The sequence below is a fragment of the Cnephaeus nilssonii genome, assembly GCF_951640355.1.
Source record: "Cnephaeus nilssonii genome assembly, chromosome: 11".
NCBI classification, from domain to species: Eukaryota; Metazoa; Chordata; class Mammalia; order Chiroptera; family Vespertilionidae; genus Cnephaeus; species Cnephaeus nilssonii.
Window position 1 is genome coordinate 79,029,408 of NC_137082.1, and position 23,452 is coordinate 79,052,859.

Below are 23,452 nucleotides of genomic sequence, written 5' to 3' on the forward strand. Positions count from 1 at the left end.
GAGAGAATTTTGGTGGAGAAGCACTCAGACCCTTGTGGATGACCTCTGCTATACCTCTTCTTGAGGAAGAATGTAGAGCAGAACTCACTCGTAGTCAGGAAAATTCAGTTTCAACCCAGCTCTGCAGCACGCTGGCTGTGTGATCTTTGCAAGGTATTCAACCCAGTTTCACAATCTGTAAAATGGAAAAGCACTGAAGAATTGTGAGACTTTGAGAGGTGCATACAATGTTCCTGGCTTATCCTATCTAATAATAGACAAATATGTAAATTGACCATACCTCCGACACACCCACAAGCCACGCCCACCATCCAATCAGAGCGGGTATGCAAAGTAACCCAAACCAAGATGGCTATAGCCACAGAGAGCAAGGTTTCCTAGGTGACAGAGGAAGCCAAGCTTTCCACCTGCCCTTGCCAGGCCTAAGCCTCCACTCAAGCTACAAAGTTTCAGTTATAGAAGGTAAACAAATTCAAACAAATGGCGGCAGAATGGAGCTTGAGAGAGCAGGCCAGGGTTGCCGCCAGCAACAGGGGAAGCAAAGCTTTCCGCACACCCTGGCCGGACTCACCCGCTTAAGGCAACAAAGTTTCAATTATAACCCCAACACAAATGGCTGCCGGCCTTCAAGGGAGCCCCAGGCTTGGCTCCGCTCCAGGCTACAAAGTTTCAATTGTAGAAGGAAAATAAATTCCAGATACCAGGGCCTCTGCTTGGGTTGCCAGGGGGCGTGGCCGGCCTGCAAACCACCACAGGCCCCTCGCTCAGGCCGCCCCACACCCCAAGGGAACCCCCACCTGATCCGGGACGCCCTTCAGGGCAAACCAGCTGGCCCCCACCCCTGTACCAGGCCTCTATCCTATCTAATAAAAGAGTAATATGCAGATTGATCATCACTGCAACACACAATATAGCTGCCCCCATGTGGACACAAGATGGTCACCTCAGATGGCCAGCAGGAGAGGGCAGTTGAGAAGGACCAGGCCTGCAAGGGAGGGCAGTTGAGAGGGACCAGGCCTGCAAGGGAGGCCAGTTGAGAGGGACCAAGCCTGCAAGGGAGGGCAGTTGGAGGTGATCAACCCTGCAGGAGAGGGCAGTTAGGAGTGACCAGGCCAGCAGAGGAGGGAAGTTGGGGGCAAACAGGCTGACAGCGGAGTGTTTAGGGGGTGATCAGCTTGGCAGGCAGAAGCGGTTAGGGGCAATCAGGAAGGCAGGCAGGCAAGCAGTTGGGAGCCAGCAGTCCTGGATTGTGAGAGGGATCCCAGATTGGAGAGGGTATAGCTGGGCTGAGGGACAACCCCCCTCCGTGCACGAATTTCATGCACCGGGCCTCTAGTAGTGAATAACCAACACTTGATATTGCTGATTATCAACACCTCACACTTGCTTTCTCCTTCCTGGGGGCAAGAAAGGCTCAAATAAGAGGACATTTCAGGCTATACATACATACATACATACATACAAGTGTTTACACACGAGTTGGTTTGGGGTTAAAAAAAGAAAACTGGTCTAATTTAGATAAGCAAAGATTTTTCTATTATGAAATAGCTAATTGAATCCTTCCAGTTCTAAGTGGAGATAGAGTCCCATTTCATTGAGTTCTCACCTTGGCTGCCTAATAATATCCATCCAGAGGACGCATTTTGGGGATTAGAAAACAAAGTGATGCTGGAGGAATTAATAGGCCAGACTTCCCAGACACGAGTGGGCTTGAGGCTCTTGCATTATCTTCAGAAAATGAATTTTTTTACAACTTTCAAGGGAGGATGGAATGTGGAAGAAGGCTTTATTTGCTGAAGTTACACTTCCTGGGTTCCAAAGTCCCCTGCCCCTTAAGCCAGTCCTGGAAAAGGGGCAGCTGGGAGTTCAGCAATGTCAGAAATAAGACCAGTGTCCAGCGTTCCCCTTCCATGTTGTAGGTGGGTGTGGTTCAGCATTCAGGCCAGATTAAAGTCCATCAGTCCATGTGCGAAGCCCACGTGGCCGTGCGCCATGTGGGCACAGGAGAGCACAGAGCCCTGCAGCAGGGGCCACAAGAACCAGGTGCCCTGGAGCCAAGAGAGAGGGAGGAACTTTCTTTTTTGGAAGCTTTTTGGCAAAGCTGTGTAAATGGCATGCCTATATTATTTGGTCTTTCACTCCTTTCCTGTTAAGTAACCAGCTTATTACAATGGTGTCAGAAGCATTAATGTCTGAGAATTTTTTCCTTGCAAACTAACAAGTTAGTCAGCCAGCTTGTCATTGTTCAAGTATTTGTTATTGAGGACTGACTATGTACCAGGCTCTGCTGATGCTTTTCATGAGTTAGCTAGTTAATTCCATGCGACAGTGAAGTGTGAAGGCCACTGAACCAGGCTCACATGGGCAGTTAGTGGCAGGGGTTGTACTGAAAGGTCTTCAGGTTCTTTATAAAAAAAGAAAAGTGTATCTTGGATGCGGTTCTTCCTCATATACTCAGAGAGGGGAGGATTGGGTGTCCATCGGACATGCAACTGAGAAGCAGGGGCAGGAAAAGTGGGGGGGAAATTCTCTGCACATTTTATAGTCACCATTTAAGTCACTATTTATACAAAGGGTGCTTGGGGAAAGCTATAAAATAATTAATAGCGCAAGGGAGGAACATTTCTACTTCAATTGTCTGCATTTAAGAAACACTTTGCATATCTGTTCAAGGTTTCAGATCATGGTCTTGAATATGAATGAGAAGGAGAAACAGAAGACCCAGAGGCTAGAAAAGGCAATTAGTGGGCCTCAGACAGGGCACCTCAATCCCTGTGGAGTCCTGGGTGGGACCTTGTTGCCAAGCCGGGGAGAAGCCCAAGTCTGCTTTTGTCTGTCTTTTTCCTGAGGATGGCGTCCCCTCCCTGGACTCCTCCGAGTTTTACCAGTGATGGCATCAGAGCTGGGCCCATAATTTTCCTTTGTAATTGGCTTGTGTGGGCCTCAGACCATAGAAAGGTCCTGGGCAGTCACTTCATACATTTCCAGAAGCACTAAATAGGTTAACACAGTGGTCGGCAAACTCATTAGTCAACAGAGCCAAATATCAACTGTACAACGATTGAAATTTCTTTTGAGAGCCAAACTTTTAAACTTAAACTAAATAGGTAGGTACATTATTATTAATTAGGATACTCCTAAGCTGACCTTTGCTAAAAACTCAAGGGGCCAAAGAGCCGCATGTGGCTCGCGAGCCGCAGTTTGCCGACCACTGGGTTAACATATGCCACAGTTCTAGCAGGATAGGAAACCAATAGTTTTCAGCCACACTTATCTAAATTCACAGGACCTTGAGGATTCTGCTTTCTGTTAGCATCAAAGCAAAAATTAACTTTCATCTTTCCAGCGAAACTACGAACTAATAATAAAGACCCCGAGGCTCTGCATTACTTCATATATATACTTTTTTTTTTTTTAACTCAGGAGCTGAGAAGGTACCAGCACTGTAATCCCCAATTCTATGCAGGAGACTGCTGATGCTGAGTTAAGTGACTTTTCTGAAGCCATCCAGCTAATGCTAGTAACACTGAAACCAGAAACAAAGTACTGCCACTAGATGGCGCTGCCCACTAAGCTAGAGGTTTGGGGCCCTGCCTACTGTCCACAGAGCTGGTTTTCTAGTTGAGAAGCCTGAAAGTTTTTCCCTCTAAATAACTTAAAGAAGAAAGCCTTATTGTATGGCCTAGAGTCTTTTTAACTTCTCTCTGCTCAACCATAATTTAGCGTCGTTAGTATCATGGTGCAAATCTTAACACACATGTTAGAGGCAACATTTTATAAAGTAACTTTCTGAAGATTGGACCTTTTGTAAAACTTTGATTTACATGATTCAAAATAGAGATAGGTATTAAGAAAGAACTTTAACATCCTAGACAAAATACGGGCTTACAAAAACAAGGAGATTTCCTATTTTTCAATTGTTTCAAGAATGTTCATAATGGCTAAATGAAGACATTTTATGATACCTGCTTTAAACTCCATGTCAGATAATTCCAAAATGTTGGTACTTGTTAGTTGTCTTTTATCATTCAGTATGTGGTTGTCCTGGTCCTTGGTATGAAGAGTAGTTTTCACTTGTATCCTTGACATGTTTGATATTATGTTGTGAGACTTGGTTAAATTAATAATTATATTTACACTAAAGGCCCGGTGCATGAAAATTCATGCACTGGAGGGGCGGGGCCCTCAGCCCAACCTGCCCCCTCTCACAGTCCGGGAGCCCTCAGGAGTGGGAGGCGATCCGGCGATCAGGGGAAGGCGACGCCCCCAACACAATTCTGCTGCTGCCACTGCCGGCAGCACAAGCCTCGGCTGGCCCTGGTTACCTGAGCCTCAGGCAGCCCTAGGTGGCTAGGCAGCTGCCATCCAAGGCTTGCCTGTGCCTTGGGCCGGCCCTGGGTGGCTGGGGGGCTGAATGGACTGGGGCACTCTGGAGACAGGCCACAGAGCAGCCGGACCCGCCTAGCGGCGGGCCCGGTCCTGCCGCATGCCTGCTGCCCCAGTGGGGCTGAGGGGACTGGGCATCGCCATCTTTGAGGGCATGGCAGTCAATTAGCATATCCCCTCCTCATTGGCTGTGGGCACCACCATCTTTGTGAGGGTGTGACAGTCAATTAGCATATTCCCTCTTTATTAGATAGGATATGGAATTGGTAAATACATAAATTCAGCAGATCACTGGATGCCAGCACCTGGGGGGAGGGGCGATGAGGAGGAGCAATGAGTATGGGGTTTCATTTTGGGGTGATTAGAATGTTTTGAAACTAGATAGAGGTGGTAGTTGCATAACATTGTGAATGTGCCAAATGCCACGGAAATGTTCCATTCATTTTATGTTATGTGAATTTCACAAGTTTAATTTGGACAAGAGAAATAGGGAGGGGACTGAGTGGTCCCTAAAAATGAGCCTGTCAGAAGGATTATTACTTTCTAGATTGAGGACTGGGAAAGTACATACATTTGTGAGGATTGTGTGTAAAGTGAAATATATACAGTATGTGTGTGTGTGTGTGTGTGTGTGTGTGTGTGTATATATATATATATATATATATATATATATATATATGTATGTATGTATGACATCAATTTCCACTTTCCAGAAAACTGCTGTGCTTTATGTAATGCTTTTATATAATATTTTGGATGTAAGAATGCTCTAGAGAGATGAGCTCTGGCTAGATAAACTGTTATTTAGCCATGCATGTATATTTTGTGATACTAATTTAAAATTTGTGATCAAATGAGATAGAATATCTGAGTAAAACAATGACATTGAAGAATATTAAATACAAGCTACTATTCAGGGATTTCTATGCCTAAAATAATACTTGCCAAATGATTTTAAAAAATGAAAACCCTATTAAAAACTGAATGCAGGGGATGGAACAAGGTGAATAAGAACCGGATCTTCCAGGGCCTCCCTTTGGCCCGAGAGGTGGCTCTCCGCCTCGTGGAGCATCTTCTTGGAGCATCTTCGTGTGCTGAGTGAGGGGAGCGCCACACCCAGCCCCAGGCAGCAGAGCCCTGATTGAGCTGTAACCCCTGAGCCTCCCAGGTTTATCGTGTTGTTTCTGGGAGGAGAGTGCTATGCAGTCCGTAGGCAACTTTCTTTCCAAGCAATTAAGTCCCCCATCTTCCCATCTCCAAAGCAACAGAAAGGAAGTAAATAAGAAGGGGGCCTGGGTGGGGGCACCCAGGTTATTTATGACTTTAATAATCCGGGCTCCTGCAAGCCTGCCTCCGACTCCTGTTCCTGCCAGGCTCGCGAGGACAAACGACCACTTAATTGTGGGGTTTGTGGGCCGAGGTGGGCGCCAAGCACAGTTTATCGTCCAGCAAAGGCTGTTAAGGCGATGTGATAGCTCCCTGGCTAATACATCATTAAACAGAAATTAAAAGCAGAAAATGGCCCAGTAGCCGCTCTCTAACTTGTGTTAACCTCTCCAAGGCGGAGTCTGTTGTGTTGGGCGCTGAGGGTGAAGTGGGAGAAACAGAAGAGCAAAAGGAGGTTTAGCATCATGGTGTGTCAGTGTGTGTGTGTGTGTGTGTGTGTGGCCTGGAGGGCGTGGCCTCTCACCTGCTCCATCCAGACAGCAGGTGCCACACCTGGGCTGGGAAGGCTGCCAAATCCCTGGCAGTGTGTTCTCATCTGTCATTTCATTCAACCCTATTAGCTCCTGGAAGTCCATTGGACACGTTACTATTGCCACACCACACCAGGCGGCGTCCAGTGCTTGGGACTCGCTTAGGTCACACCATCGGGTGGAAGTCTGGGTCGGCCTTGAACATGGGTCACCTCTTCTTAGCTGCTCAGCTTCATGGGGAACAAAAGCCTCTCACCTCAGGGAATCTGGGTCCAGCTTGCATTCATTCAGACTACGTGACACCCCCTATGGATTAGAGAGCTATTTCTCCCCTCTGGGTTTGGCTGACGAACGTTAGATAAAGGTCAAGCGCTGATCACTGCTTCCTTCTAACAGCATCACAAAGAAGGGAATGGAAATCTCAACATGCCTTTATTTCCAGTTTCACTGAACCACTCTGTTTTGGCCTATACTTTCTCACTTTGCTCTTTTAACTCATCTCTGATTGTCTCTTGCACCTTCCTGGTTGTGACTTGATCTGATTCCATCTCAGTTGTCCCCTCCCTTTTCCTCCTAGCCTTCTTTTTTTTTTTTTTTGGCTCTTTGATTCCTAGTCTGGTCTTTCACTCGTTTCTTCTTTATATTCTCTCTTTCATTTCTCTGCCTTCCCCCACCTCTCCCCCACTTTCTTCCATTCCAACTTCCGTAAACATGAAATGGAAGGTTAATACATATTTTCAGTACACATTGGTTGCATTCAATGTATTAGTTAACTCTGAATCAAAAATAGCGAGTATTAAGCATTTCATATTTCTCTAAGGGAGGCAGCAACAAATTCTTTTTTGTTTGGAGCTCTTGATTTATTTATTTATTTTCCTGTGGGGTCAGTAATTCTCAAAAATGATTGCCTACCCCATTATTAGTCTATTCACAAGGATTTTTAGCAAATGGCAATAAATAATTCTCAACATATTTCTAATCCTGTAAGATTATCTACTCCAGCCTCTATTTCTCAGATTGAAACTGAATCTTATTTTCTCTTACTCCATCCAAAGGCGAGAGTGTTATTTTTCTCCTAATAATGCACTTGGGTGGAGGGTTGAGTAATGACCTTGTCATCCCAGCTCTTCCTTCAGTTGTAATGATGCTTGTTTCCACTGTTGCTTTCTTATTCATAGTCCACTTTTGTTAAGGAAAGTTTTTCAAAACTTGGAACTAGGGCAGAAAGAATACTCATCCCTTTCAAGGTCATCTTAGAACAGTTTATAGCCAGTGCACCCACAGTTCATCTCACTCTGGAGGAAGGTAACTTTGTTTGGCTTATTATTTATTATTTGATTAGGGCTCAGATGCTCTAAAATTGGGTGCTAAATTGTGAAAGATTTATATGTTGCAAATGATTTTTATTGTGTAGAAAAGATACCTCCAAGCTATGTTTTTATTGTTCTGTTGGGCATTACCCAGTTTTCAATCTAAGTTTGCAATATTTCCTTTGTCCCCCCCCCCCCCCCCTACACCCGCCCCCGCCCCACCCCCACCATTGACATCTATCTGTTTCTCAGCTCCTTCAAATTGGCTTTGCCGTCCTGCTGGTTCCTTCATTAAAGAGTTAATATATCTTGGACTCATCTCTCTCCTCATATGACAGTTAAGTTATTGAAAATCTTCTGCCGTCTTCAAGTTTAGCTCAAGTGACACTTCACCGACCTTCCCTTATTACTTTTGCAACATCCATCTTGCCTTTCACAGAGTTTTTGTAATTGATTTAAGTGAGTTAATATCTTTTTATTTAACAAAAAGAAAAAGAGAGTACTATTTTAGAGACAGACCCTGTCTTGTGTATTTCTATCCCCAGTTTTTATCTGTCCATGAAAACAGAGACAGCCTCCTTAAATGCTTATCGGATCGGACAGAACTGGACTGCATCTGTCTCGATTGTCTCCAGCCTCCGGCTGCTGACAGTAGCTGCCTGGAAGAAAGCGTCAGCCCTCACAGAAGATCCGGTGTTAGAGATCTCCATTACTGTCTCTCAGGAATATTTACACTGGCTGGCATTTTTCCTGTTGCTGTCCATCCCTGGCCCAGTATTTGAGCTTTTCCTGGACTCTCTCGGTCAGCAGCAGAGCAGATCTGAGTCATCTCGCTTAATGCAAGTAGAATGTCCGTTGGATTCCCCCTCAGAGTGTTAGTTGGGCTAAAACTAACTGCCTCATTCCCTCCTCATCTAGGAATTGTATCCACACTGGGCTAGGCACTGCCTGGGAATCATAGAAAATGTAACATTTATGCCCTTCTTTTTTTTATTTTCATATGTTGAAGCTAATGTGTCATTGTGAGGATTCTAAACAGATGGGGAAAGGTCAAGGTTTCTTTGTTGCTAAGTGTGTTTCCATGGCTACAGCAATATGGGTGCACTATCAGAAAGCCTTGTTTGTTTGGCTGTGGTGGCTCATTAGAGGAGGGAGAACCACCACCCCCCCCCCCCCCAGCCCCCTACGATGGCTCTGGGTGGTTTATTTCTGTTTTACTTTTCATCTTGCTCTGAGAACCATGGTGATAGGTTGAAGCACAAATAAACCTGGTAGCTGTAGGTGGAGAATGCCACAACAGCTCAACACTTCCACATAAATAACCCAAACAGACTAATTGGGACAGTTCAGCCAGATTAAATACACTCTGAGTAAAGTGAAGCAGTATCCAAACAAATGCAGGTCTGGTTTTTTCTTGTCTCAGGGGTGCTGCACTGTGCATGCACCTGCTTCTCTGTTCTACTTCCTGGTACTTTGCTGCCAATACCTCGGGGGCCCATTTTATTCTCGATTTCCTGGAAAATGCTGGTCCCACACCTGTGGCTTTTGTCCTGTCTCAGGGGGGTTTGCTCCAAGGCATTTTTGGGATTGCAGTAGGGAACATGTGCAGAGGAGTCCCTTGGACTAGGAGAATTAGGACTAAGAAATTTACCAAGTTGACTCCTAATGAGTTGGCCTGCAGTGACAATACCTGACTACAAATATAGGGTAAGTTGGGATTCAATTCAAGCAGAATTCAAGAAATTCCGATATGGGTGTAACACAGCAGCGAGTGTCTTTGGTAAGCAGGGCTGTCGAAGTCCTATCCATGGCAGGCTGTCTGGATTCGACCTGTCAGCGGTTAAAGATTTCAGGGACGTGGCTGGCCCCAAGCGAGAATTTGACAACGCAGGCTTGAAGGCATCTCCTCCAACAGAGACCGAGTTTCAAATCAATGCTTCAATTCCTGTGAATGCATGGAGTGCTATCAGGACTATCAGTAGTATTTCCCGACTTAGCAACAGCAAAAATAATGCCAAACTCTACTGACCAGTGGGCCCAAGCTGTCCACCTCAGCAAAACACAACTCACCTTGGCAGGACTCATTTTAGACCTCATTGTGTTTGCATTTCCAGCACCAGGGCTGTTTCTTAGCAGGGTTCGGTGAACATTGGTCAGTGAAGGTGTGATGGGGAGGCCTGTGCCCCAGGGATGAAGGACTTGTGCCTCTCTGGGCAAAGGAGAACCTAGAGCTGAGAGCTTCGGCCACGTCTCTCAAGAGCAAGCCCTCTCTCTGTACCTCGTTCTCTCTGGACAATGATGGATGGTTTCTAGGGTGACATTGTTGTGTGACAAGAGGTGCACTGGAGTCACAAGAATGAAGCTGTTCTTATTTATCTGCCACCAAGACTGGCCCATTTAAGACAGTCCTTCCTTTTTCAGCCTCCATCTCCTCATGGGTCCAGGTCAGGGCTGGGCTCCCAGTGCTGGGTGGCTCTGAGGTTGATCTTTTCAATGCAGTGAAGAGTAGAAATAGTGAAGAGTAGAAAGTTGCTCCTAAGACATATCTTGATGGGGGGTTGGAAGGACGAGAAGGGATAAACCAAATAACATATACTGATAAGCATAGCTCATGGACATAGGCAATAGGGTAGTGAAGACATTGAAAGAGGGAGAAATGGGAGATATCTGTAATACTATCAACAATAAAAATATATTAAAAATCAGTAGAATAAAAATGAAACATCAGAAGTAAAATAAACAAATTAATTAATTAATTAAATGAAATCGCCCTAGCTGGTTTGGCTCAGTGAATAGAGCTTCGGCCTGCAGGGTCCCAGGTTCGATTCTGGCCAAGGGCACATGCGCGAGTTGCTGGCTGATCCCCCCCAGTAGGGGTCATGCAGGAGGCAGTCAGTCAATGATTCTTTCTCATCATTGATGTTTCTATCTCTCTCTCTCTCTTCCTTCTTCTCTGAAATCAATAAAAACATATATTTAAAAAATAAATTTATTAATAAATAAATGAAATGAAATAATTCTTTGTGAATACCTTTGATTGATACTGTGAACACACTCCACCTCCATCTGATAGATGAAAGAAGATGTCTGATCCTTCCATTTCTCCTGATGAATTTAGTCTGGGCCATCACCATTTCGGGCTTGGTTTGTTTTTGTAGCCAGCTAACCAGTTTTCTCTGTCTCTGGTTCTTCTCCACCTCGGCATGTCCAGCTCCCTGTTGCCAGAATGACTTTTCCTAACACCATCATTTGTCTGCTCAGGAGACTATTCTGTGCCCCTCCACTCACAGGCTAAAGAATACACTCATTCTCTGTGTATTGAAAGCCATGCACAAGCCATCTGTATTTTCCATCCCCATTAACATAAACAGATAGGCTGGGCTCTTTGCTCTCTCCCAGACTGGCCATGTTCACCCCCCTGCGTGCTACACGCTTTCACATGCAATGGTATACACTGGAACCAGCTGGGCTCCTGGTCTGAGATGTGGTCTACTCTTCCCATGTCATCTGGCTAACTTTTATGCACTGACTGACTCACCTGCAGCATCCTGGGCATGCCTCTCTCATGGGAGGTACCATATTACATTGACCTTGGGGGCGGGGGGCAGAACCTGTGTCCCATTCTTCTCAGTTCCCCAGTTCAAGGCATATGCATGTGATTCCTGACCTGACTACAGATCTCTGTTCATGTTATTTCTTCTTTTCTTTGGGAGTCTTCTTTTCTCTCAAGTCTCCCCTCCAGCCATGCCTCCCCCAACCCTGCTGCATTCTATGACTAATGAGTGACATTTTATCATTCAGGAAACTGGTATGTGTCATCTTTTATAAAACCTCACCTAGCTCTCTCCTCCCATTTAATTTTATTGCAAATAGTTGGAAGGAAGCAGCCAGGGAAATCACCCCATCCCAGGCTCTCAACACATGTTTATGGAATGAATATTATTAATTTTATTTCTATGACACTTTAAATTTTATAAAATTCTTTTGCCAGAACTATTTTAATAAAACATGAAGTTTATATAGTTAAGGCAGGCAATGTTAACTTTTCTTTTTTGATACATAAAGGGGTCAAGATTCATATGAAATGAACCTAGTCAAGATTAGCATTGGAAAGCAGATGTGGGATTCAAACTGTTATTTTTCACTTGACCCACATTATTTTTGTAACTATTTGCCTAGTAAGGTAATCAGCGGAGTCCCCTCCTCATGCACTCTGGAAACCCACCCCACCCACTTCAGACTGCCCGAGGCCATCAATATGATGCTTCCAGTCCCCCCTACGCCTCCCCTGACCTCTTGCTGTTCTGTAGTTGGCAGGCCACCTGTTTGACATGTGCAGTGTGAGGGAGCTGACATTTGTGAATTCCTAGGTAGTAGAGATTTCATGTTTATTATGCAAAAACCCTTTGCTTTACCTATTTACCTTTTATTAACTCATGTTGTATATTTTGTTGATTCCTCAGTGAGGAGTGTAGGTTTTTAGTCACCATTTGTATCAACCTGCATTTAAGAGATACCAAACTTAAAATGTTGTCTTCTGATTCCACGATATTTTTACGGAACTAGATTCTCTAATTAAGGCTCGTAGGCCTCTTGGACATGAGCAGGTCACATTTGAAAAACTCCTTTTATTCACCACCTTTAGAAATTTCCTTTTTCTCTTGGGAAACGAACCAAACACAGAAATGGAGGATCATCTTTGGCCCAATTTGCTCTTCAGAAAACCAGGAACATGTTATTTCTTTATCAGAAAGTGCAATTTTTTTTTTCATTCTGGTGCACAGTTCTATTTCACAAGCACCTGTCCTTTGTTGGAGGCGGTTCTGGTGCAAACATTATGTTCTTAGAGCCCAGCTCCTCCAGGGGTGAAAGGGCAAGGGCGGAGCATGCTCCTGAGAACACCCGGTCCCTGTGCTGTTCTTGAGGGTACCTTTTGCCATGGGCCGGGGTTTGTTATATGAAGTTGAGGTTTGGGAGGAAAGTGGATTTTCTCTACCAATAAAAAGGACAGCATAAAATTTGGGGGTGGGGAGCAGCAGATAGAACAAAGGCAAAGGGCATTTCGAAGCTGTTGGAAGTCAGTGGGCAGGATGTGTTAGAAGTAATTTGTGCCGTGGCCAACATTACTCCATACGTGGGTCTTTTCTGGATTTGCAACGTCACTCCACACGGACACAAAGGGCTTAAATATAGATTATGTAAATGGTCAGTTGCTTGGAGAAGCTTGAGAGATGAGAGAAAACTTAGTGCGAGAGAATAATTGAATTAAAAGGTTACAAGAAATCCTAGAGGGTCTCCTCTAGAATTAGGTTTTTCAAACACCTGGTGAAAACCCTTAAGTCAAATATGAAATCAGTTTAATGACAGCATTTAAACAAGTTTGATAGACTAGAACCAATGGCAAAGTACACTATACATAAAAGATCAGATATTGTTTCATGAAAATTTTGGTTTATACACATACGCACAGGCAGTGTTTGATTTAAATATATATATATATATATATATATATATATATATATATATATATATATATATATGTATATATGTATATATATACACACACACACACACACATATATATATATATATATTTTTTTTTTCTAATAGTGCATCATGTCAAAATATTTAAAAACCACTACGTTGCCAGGCCAGTGTGCTCAGTGGTTGAGCATTGTCCCATACACAAAGAGGTCGCTAGATCAATTCCCAGTTAGGGCACATGCCGGGATTGTAGGCTCGATCTCCAGTGGGGGGTGTTTTTTTGGTTCTTACTCAATGATTCTATTTTTTAAAGAGAACTTTATCAGGACCAGAAAATGCAAGGTTTTTGGTAGAGAGTAGGGAGAGTTCTGCCTCTATTCAATCCTTAGCTTCAAGATATCAACCCTGGACGGCCGGTGTGGCTCAGTGGTTGAGCGTTGACCTATGAAACAGAAGGTCATGGTTAGATTCTGGTCATGGCACATGCCTGGGTTGTGGGCTCAATTCCCTGTAGGGAGTGGGCAGGAGGCAGCTGATAATCATTCTCTCTCACCATTGATGTTTCTATCTCTTTCCCTCTCCCTTCCTCTCTGAAATCAATAAAAATATATTTTCAAAAACATAAAATAAAATGTTATAAACTATATCAATCCTGACATCCCATTGATTTTCCTGCAGATAATCCTTTTGACACTTAGAATTTTTTTCTTTGGGGAAAATTATTTAAGAGCCCATTATCAACATGCCCATATTTCTGCGAGAAGTTACTTTTAAATTTGATCATGTTAAGGTCTTCAGGGTGAGCGGCTTATCAGCCCAGATTTCCAGCTGGCCATTTTCTGAGCACAGGACAAGAGAGGGGCAGTACAGTCTCAGTGGATTTGGGAGCAGAGATGTCAAAGTCCCCACACACTGGCTTTGACTAGAGTCCTAGGTGTGAGCTAGCAGGGGTCACTCGAGGGGCACTATGCAGCGAGGAAATGGGGAGATCAGAGAAGAAATGGGGAGGATGAAGACAGAAGTTTTTTACTCTGCGATTTTGCCAAGGACCTGGCTTAGCCCTGGTTTGCCTTTGCAGCAAATTGTGAAGAGGTACAGTGTCACCCTGAGCAGAACAGGTGGTCACAACCTCCTCTGCTTCTCTCCAGCCAGAAGGAGGCTGCTGCCTAGCCCCTGGCGAGGCTCACTCGATTCAGCAGGCAGACACAGTCATCGGAGGAGTGGTGCCAAGGCTCCTGCCTGGCCGAGCTGTGAGCCCAGCTGTCCCTTGTTTTCTAAGCGCGGAGTTGCTGATGGACTTTGCTCTTTTGTTGAGGAATTGTCTCCAAGTCCCTCTCCTCTGGATTTATTTGATCTCCAAGCCAGAAGTCAAGCCAGCATTGGCTATTATCTATGCTCCCAACCATACACTTAACAACCATAACAACCACACCACACATTTATGCTTCACTTCTTGTTTTCAAAGGGCTTCTACATATTCTACCTGACATGGGACTAGAAACAAACTCCACACTGGATTGGGCAGGTGTTATCACCTGTGTGGCATGTGTAGGCCTGAGGTTCAGATAAGTTAATGTGAAGCTATTGTCAGAGCCAGGAGCCTCACTTCAGCCTCTTCATCTGTGGTCCAGGGCTAAGGGTGTGTTAACTCTAGGGAAGAGAATGCACATTCCCACCTCCCATTGGACACAATCTAAATGCCTATGTTCTCAGTAGCCAAATGAAGGAAAAAGGACATTAACATGGTGGGCCCGTGGTCATCCCCTTGATAAGGCAAAACTAGGAACTTATAGAAGCAGATGGCCATGGCTGTGACTTAATAGAATAAGAAAGCCTGAATTTTTAAAAAATATATTTTTTTTATTGATTTCAGAGTAGAAGGGAGAAGGAGAGGGAGAGAGAGAGAGAGATAGAAACATCAATGATGAAAATCATTGACCAGCTGCCTCCTGCATGCCCCCTACTGGGGATCTAGCCCACAGCCAGGGTATGTGCCCTGATGGGGGAATCGAACCCAGATCTCCTGGTTCATAGGTTGATGCTCAACCACTGAGCCATGCCAGCTGAACTAGAAAGCCTGAACTTTAATTCCAATGGATTATCTCTGTGGCATTTATTCAACTCAACCTCTCTGAGCTTTGTTCTCTTCTTAAGCAGGAATAATGCTAACCTGCCATTTATTCCCTACAGAGTAAGACAATGAAACTATAAAATAAAATAGTGTTTACAATATAAAGCACTATTCAAATAGGTGTTTTTCAGCATTGTTTAAATTATTTTCACATAGAAGGAGTAAATAAATACCTGCTGGAAGAATGAATGAATGAATGAATGAATTGGCTCTTTTGAATATTCTACATCTTCATGAGCTCTCACAATCTGTTAACTTCTTCAGTTCCTCCTTTTTCCCAATACATCATTGATTAAAGTTAGATGATCTTTTCCCCTTTTCCTTTAACTGGATGTCAGTGTTTCAGGCGCAACTTTGACCCCAAAATTATGGGTATAGTCACCAAGCATTATTCATGAACCCTAAGATTGTCAATAACAGCACTTCCCCATACCCTAAAACACTGAGAGAAGGCTTTCTGAACCAAATGGCCTCACTTCCCATTCCTATTATTACCTCTACCCAGCAGTTCCTAAGGAGTTTGCCTAATCACAAAACTGTAGGACTCTACAGGGGAACAGATTTGATTCAAAGAACCTCAGAGCTGAAAGGGTCCAGAGAAAACATCTTAACCACTCTCTTTAGTTTTCAGAGGCAGCTGTTAAGGTTGCCAAGGATTAAAGGGCTCTATTGGCTTACTGAGCTATTTAATGCAAAAACCACCAAGTTCAAGACTCCAGACTTATCCGTTCAGTGGTCTTCACAATTTATTATCCAGGGAGGAGGCTGCAGAACGAGAATGCCAAGGAAACCCCAGCCCTGTCTTCACTTGGGGATTTTCTTAGATGGAAGAGTGAATTTCAAAAGGTCTGAACACTGTGTTTTTCTCCCTCGCCTTCCTATTTTGAAGACCTCTCTTTTTTGTTGTTAATCCTCATCCAATGATATTTTTCCCATTGATTTTTTTAAAAAGAGAATGGAAGGTAGGGTAAACGGGAAGGAGGAAGGGAGAGAGAGAGAGAGAGAGAGAGAGAGAGAGAGAGAGAGAGAGAGAGAGAGAGATCGAAATGAGAGAGACATATTGATTGTTTGTCTCCTGCATGTACCCAGACCAGAGCTGGGGATCAAACCTGCAACCCAGGTGTGTGCCTGTGACTGGGAATCAAACCCATGACCCTTCCTTGCACAGGCCAATGCTCTAACCACTTAGAAACACCGGCCAGGGCTGAAGACCTCTCTTACAGACTTCTCCAGCCTTTGCAGTACCCTCCAGTGCTATATCCTGCTGAAGCCAATTGTTCCAGGCAGTTATTTTTCTGATTTATACTTTAGGGGACTCAGGATTAAGTGCCCACCTTCATATAGTGGTTTTGGTCATTAGATTCCACAAATAAGTGAGATCATGTGTCATCACCTAGTTTTTAAATGTGTCAATTAAGTAGATATATGCTTAAATATGTGTATGTGTATGTGTGTATATAATGGTTCAGTGACTTGCTCATTGTGATAATAATTAGTTAACTTTGGGCATAAGGAAGGCCTGGCTTTTATTTCACTATCATATCTATTCTATACCACGTTTATGTAAAGATGAGGTGAAGAAAACAGCAGTCACCTCTCTTCACGTGGAATTCATCTCAACATCCCTGAGGTATATTAAACTGGCTACAGAGTCTTTGTTATTCTTCTCATTGAGATTTGGAGTCTAGTTCTGCTACCTAGTGATTTGGTTGACCTAAAGAATGTGACAGAGCCCTGGCCAGTTTGGCTCAGTGGATAGAGCGTCGGCCTGCGGACGCAAGGGTCCCAGGTTCGATTCCGGTCAAAGGCATGTACCTTGGTTGCGGGCACATCACCGGTAGGGAGTGTGCAGGAGGCAGCTGATTGATGTTTCTCTTCATCGATGTTTCTGGCTCTCTATCCCTCTCCCTTCCTCTCTGTAAAAAATCAATAAAATATATATTTTTTAAAAAGAATGTGACTGAAATGATGTTCCGGGATGTCTGAGATCAGTCAGAAGTTACCCAGAATCTGCCTGAGCCTTTGGGTGCCCTCACTCTTGGGATGCTTTCTCTGGAACCTGGCCTCCTGCTCTGGGAAGCCCAAGCCACGTGGTGATACCGAGTGTCAGCTCTCTGGCCAACGGCCACACCTGGGCTCCCAGCCACCAGCCAGAATCAGCTGCCAGGCATCCAGCCCAGGCTTCAGAGCAGTAAGTGGAGATACTGTATTGGATGTGAACCCTTCTCCTTCAGCTGCTTCACTCCCTCGTCACCCTCCCCCATTCCCCCACCCCCAGCAATGCTGTGTGGTTCAGCCTTTCCTAAATTCCTGGCCCACAAAAGTGTGAACAAACAAAATAGTCGTTTGAAGTGACTGCATTTTGGGGTAGTTTGTTGCACAGCAGTAGATGACTAGAACAATCCCTTTAAGTAGTTTTCTCAGGAAAAGACTCCAAAGCTGCCTCCTCCACCCACTTTACCATCACTTTCTCCCATAGAAATGTCATTTGCTCCTGGGACCTTACACAGGCCTGGTTGTGAAGAGAAGTCATTTTTCTAAAGGACAACTTGGGAGGTTCCATCTTCTTAGTCAATGCATTTGTCCAGCCAGAATATTGCCAATGGTAAGATTTTGTTCTTTTTTATGGCCAAGTAAAATTCCATTGTATATATGTTCCACAACATTTTTATCCACTCGTCTTTTGATGGGCACTTGAGTTGCTTCCCTATCTTGGCTATCTATAATAATAAAAACATAATATGCTAATTAGACCACACATCCTTCTGGATGACCTTCTGGACGAAGCCGGGGCTGCGAGGGAAGCCCGGGTCCCTGGTGTCAGCAGTCAGAGGGAAGCCAAGGTCCCAGGTGTCAGAGGGAAGCTGGTGCTGGCAGCCGGGGGAAGGAAGGCCTACCCTTGCACTAATTTCGTGCATCGGGCCTCTAATTGTAAATAATGCCATAACGAATACTGCAGTGAATATAGGGGTGCATATGTCTTTTCAAATTAGTGTTTTGAGTTTTTTCACAGACATTCCCTAGCCTTGTGATATGAAGTGGAATTGCTGGGTCATAGGGCAGTTCCATTTTAATTTTTTTGAGGAACCTCCATAGTATTTTGCCAAGCTTGATTTATTTATTTATTTATTTATTTATTTATTTATTTATTTATTGAATCGGATATGAGAGTTTTTCTTTTCCAATATTGCCAGCAGCATGGGAGAGCAGCAGGTAATCCACAAAAATCAGCTCTACCACCCCTTCACCCCAGGAACCAGCTGCTTATATTGGGTAGAAGGACAAAGATTACATAGGGAAGTAGGCAAATTATAGGCCTGGGGAAGTGGGCAAAAGGAATAAGAATGGGAATAATGTTACAGATTACAGGCAATTTGGGCTGGGATCGCAAAGGGCAGGCACCTCCTGGACTCCACTGTTTTGCCAACAAGGCTGCTAATCTCTCCCTGGTGATAGCCAGTTCTCCGATCAGGAGAATGGACCGAATTCCTTTTTTTCAATATGGTTTTCTTGATTTTTAGAGAATAAGAAGAGAGAGAGAGAGAGAGAAACATCGATCAGCTGCCTCCTGCATGGCCCTCACAAGCTTTTTGGTGTATGGGACCATGCTCCAACCCACTGAGCAACCTAGCCAGGGCCCTGGCTGGGCCAGGCTCCTTTGAAATGCTCAGTGAGGAGCAGTGCAGATGTTCAGAAGACGAGGCTCCTTGCCCTCCCAGAGACATGCCTCGTTGTGATATTTACGTTCCGCATGCAGACTGTGGTTTGGAATTCAATGAGGGAAAGGTTTTCTACAGATCAAATTCCACTGAACGGTTTATGTACACTCAAGGCGAAGGCTGTCAGAAATTTTTACCTACCGTGTTAGTTTTTAAAAATCACTTTGGATCAGATTATGGGTCTTTTGATGGCATTCACTACCTAATCTATCACTATTTCCAATAGCTGCTGAGCAAATACCAGCCCCTCACGCTTCCAAGTTTACACTCTGAGTTTCTTGCCTTAAGGAAACAGGCTACTGTATTATTATTATTATTTTTTTTACCTTTTTTTTTCCAGTTAAATTTTGGCACTGAGACTGATTCACCTACAGATGAAGACAGTGAATGCCAAGCTAGGGACAGTGAGATGAAGAACTTAGAAGACGGAGGAGGAGGGAATCTGTGTGCTATGCCAATTGTGTCCCGAGACTCTGAAAGTCTCTGCATTTTAATACTGGGCTGTCATATTCTGTGAAGATTGGATTCCCAGAGAGAACTCTGAACACTGGCCTCTGCCTCACGGACACACAATTTTTCTTTGGGAAGTCTCAGGAGTTTTAAAGTGAGGAATGGGGTGCAGCTCCTCAGGCTGGCTGGGGGGTGTTATGTGGCGGAGGGAGAGTGGAGGGGGACCAGCTTTATAGAGTGGCCTATCAGGTAGATATACATTTGACACAAGCATGCTGAGTTATCAAGTTTCCTCCAAGGGCAGACATATATCTTGGGAATCCAGAGCCAAATTATATTTGACATTTCATTTAGAGCCGGAGACACCTTGATGTTAACCGGAGCCTAAGAGTGCGAAAGCACCAGCTGCTCGCTGTGACAGAGTGGATGTTCCTATTCCTGTCTCGCCTGCGTGGGTAATGGACAAGCCGTGATAGCTCTTCCTATTTCATTCAGACCAACTTCCCCCAGTTAGCTCTCGGCCGAAATGACACTTGCTCCAAGTTATTCTCTCTGCGGCAGGTGAAGAGCCCCCGTCTGGAGGCACGGACGCGCCTCATGGCTGGTGATATTTATGGAGGGGGTGACAGAGCTGCATTCACCTGGCTTCATTCCAGATCCGAAAGGTGTGAGTGTGTGTGAGTAGAAGACCCATGAGCAAGACCCATCACGTGACCCACTTCCTCCAGATGCAGGGGGCTGAATAGGAGGAGGCCGGGACAACTCCCTTTGACTTCTGGTAAAGACAAGTCCCACGTCCTTGTGGATTTTGGAAGGAGGGCAAGGAGGAGGAAAAGGGACAACAAGAAGGCTCATTTAGTCCAGTATTTTCTAGAGGTTGTGGCAATAAAACAATGTGTTGTCGAAAAATAAGAAACATTTAGACATGTTATGTTAGCATGGTGATATGTAATGTGTATATAATTTATAGATAAAAACGTGCATACTTTGAGAGATAATGCTCACTTTTTTTTTTTTTTAAACTGAGGAGGAGAGTACATGATCAAAAACATTTGGAGATAACCAGCCAATGGCCTGTACTGGCTGGTGTGTTTAGTTATTTCCTTAGGAAGTTAAAAAAGCAGAGTCAGTCCATCTGGTAGTTAGTAATTATTTTATGAGTACCTCATATGGAAATAGTCCTGTGCTAAACTTTGCAACATAAATTAAGAAGAATGAATGACCTCTAAATACTGTGTAATGGGAAGAGGAAGAGCAACGAGTCGAATCCCAGGTGAGACACTGAGGGCTGCGAACAGGCATCCTCCTTCATGCCCAGCATCTCTGTCGACCTCCCGAGAAGCCAGGGCTCAAGAACAGTTTGTGGAGTGGAGAAGTGAGTGACGGAATAAACGAATGAAGAAGTGCCCCATCAGACTGAAGCTACGGGGGAGCTCATGGTGGTCTGGGCTGCAAGGATCACCGAGAACTCAAAGGAGGGAAAACAGATGAGCTGTGAGTTTCATTTTACCTGTGAGCTTATACCAGTGCAGCCAAGTTTCTTTCTCAGAGGCCTCAAGCAGGACCCAGTGGCCAAATAAAGCTCCTTGAAGGATGAGAACAAACACATCAATGCCTCAAGCACGACCTATCATGGTACCTTCTGCTCCAAAATGTCAGTTTTGCCTCATTTGTCATTTCTCTCTTAAAAATACCCCTATAATGTTACAGCCCCATGTATTAGCATCAGTAGAGGTGCATTGTTGAATCTTATTGAAGTTTTTCAAAACCCAACACCAGCATGTTCTCATTACCCGGAAATCACACTGTTGGTACCGGTTGCATAGCCCATCCTACATAATAAAAAGGTAATATGCAAATTCATCACTCCGCTACGCCCACAATTGGGCCGGCTGGAGGCGCGGGGGGTGGGACTCAGGGTGGCCGATTGGCTGGCAGTAGGAGCAGGGGGCGGGGACTCGCGAGTCCCCAACCCCCGCTCCTCCCGCCAGCCTAAACAGCCGACGCTGCAGAAGGACCCATGCGGCCCACGGAAGACACTGGTGGTGGAACTCAGGGTGGCCGATTGCGTGGCTGCCGGCACCAGTTTTCCACCGGCACCAGTTTTCCTCTGGCCACCCGCCATCGGAGCGCCTCCCGATCGAAGTTCCTCTCGGCATAGCCGATCGTGCTGGCGGGAGGCGCTCTGATCAGGGCGGGTGGCCAGAGGAAAACTGCTGCTGGCGGAAAACTGGTGCCAGCAGCCAGGTGAAAGTCTATTGCACGAAACTTCGTGCAACAGGCTTCTAGTTTGTGTATAACTACCATGTTTGACACCAAAATGAGACCATGCTGTATATACTCTTCTGCAACCTGCTTCTTTTCTCATTGATGATGTCCATTGTCTCATTTTACTAAATTGTAAACTCATCAAATATCCTCCCAAATAATGTTCAAATGACTTGTACACTTGGTTTCTCCAGTGTCAACCCAGGACCACATGGAATAGCTTATGTCCCCTAAGCAGTGGCTTGGGACAGCTGGCTTACACTGCTCACCAGGGATGCTGCTAGCTGTCTGATGTCACACAGGTAGCTTGAAATTTCCCTAGTAGGGGTGTTCCAGTAGCAACACCGGCAAGTATTGCAAGTCGGGGCTTCCCCATCACTTGCCCTGGTTGTGAAACATTTATCAGCTGACCTTTGTCTCTCGTATCTTTTAATGTAGCATAGCAGCTCACCTTTTTTTTCTTATGACACTGATGTGTTAAAGAAAATAGGTCAGTTGACCTATAGAATGTATTGCAATCTTCATTTGTCTGGCTGTGGGGTCATTTGCCCACACATACGTGTTATATGTGTTTGCTATATACTGGAAGTTGTGTTGAAAGGCTTAATACATTCAACTTAAACATTTCTGGCTGATTTTAGATATATAATATTGTAGTATGTCAGAAGACTTAACAATGACAGGTTGACCTGTCATTAATGATAGCAACTTTGACCCCTGGATTCAAATAAGGACAATTTAGTCTTTCCTTTGTAGAATTACTTTTTTCTCTTGGGACTAGAAAGTAATCTGTGTGCTATTCCTTTGACTATATGAATGTATAACTGTACAAACCATTCACCTACTAGTTTTGTCACCAATTGATAATCCTTGCCTGAAGCAGTCAATTAAATTAGTTTCTAAATTGTTTTTAAAAATCTACCACTCCTTTAATTATAGCTGGCATACCTATGTAGCCTAAACCTAGCTCCTGCAAGAAAGACAAGATAGATGATCAGTTTTTTCCCCTTTATTTTTCAGTTTTCAGAGGAGTTGTGTTAATACATATCTCAAATGGTGACAAGTAAGATTTCTATGACTTTCTTTTTTATAATATCATTATGCACTCATTGACTTTTCATTGACTCAGTCTTTTTCAATCCCCTACAGTCATTATTCTTTTTGAGGTCCAAATTGTCACAATTTTGACCCATGGTAGTCTCTCCACATTGGCTCCTGGTTCTGTTCAGCACAAAACCACTAATCTTTGCAGCTCCTTTGCTTTCTGACCCAACAAGAAAGGCTCACCTGTCTCCTTTTCTCTCCCAGACTAGAATCAGCTAAGGAGCTTTGGTTTCTTTTCATGAGGAGCAGTAACAAACGCCATAATCTAAGCATGAGGATGTTCATTGCTGCTGAGATTACATTGATTCTAGATCCTTTCAGGGTTTTTATTTTTATTTTTGAAATATATTTTTATTGATTTCAGAGAGGAATGGAGAGGGAGAAAGAGAAGGAAACATCAATGATGAGAGAGAGATCAAGCCTGCAACTAGGATGTGCCCTGTTCAGAAATCCAACTCTGACCTCCTGGTTCATAGGTGGACACTCAACCACTGAGCCACACCGGCTGGGCCAGGGTCTTTAAATATATATTTTAAAAGTCAGGAGCTCATATTCATAATTTAAATTAAAATGCCAACATTAGAGTGTTTTCACTTACTCTTTTTAAAAATATTCATATTAGTTTTTATATGAAAGTTTACATTTTTAAAATATCAATATGATTACTTGTTTTAGCATATATTAAAAATAGTTTGAAAAATACCAATTTTACAGCAAACAATATAATTACTGAGAAAGGTTATTTTTGTGTGTGTGGTTCTTTTTTCCTTAGAATACTTCACTAAGTATTCAGAGTCAAAATACTATGTTTTCATGTCTTCTGAATGAAATATTTTTTCTATTTATCAATATGATATATGGTTAGGTTCATTTGTTTCAGTTTGAGGTGTGTGTTTTTTTCTA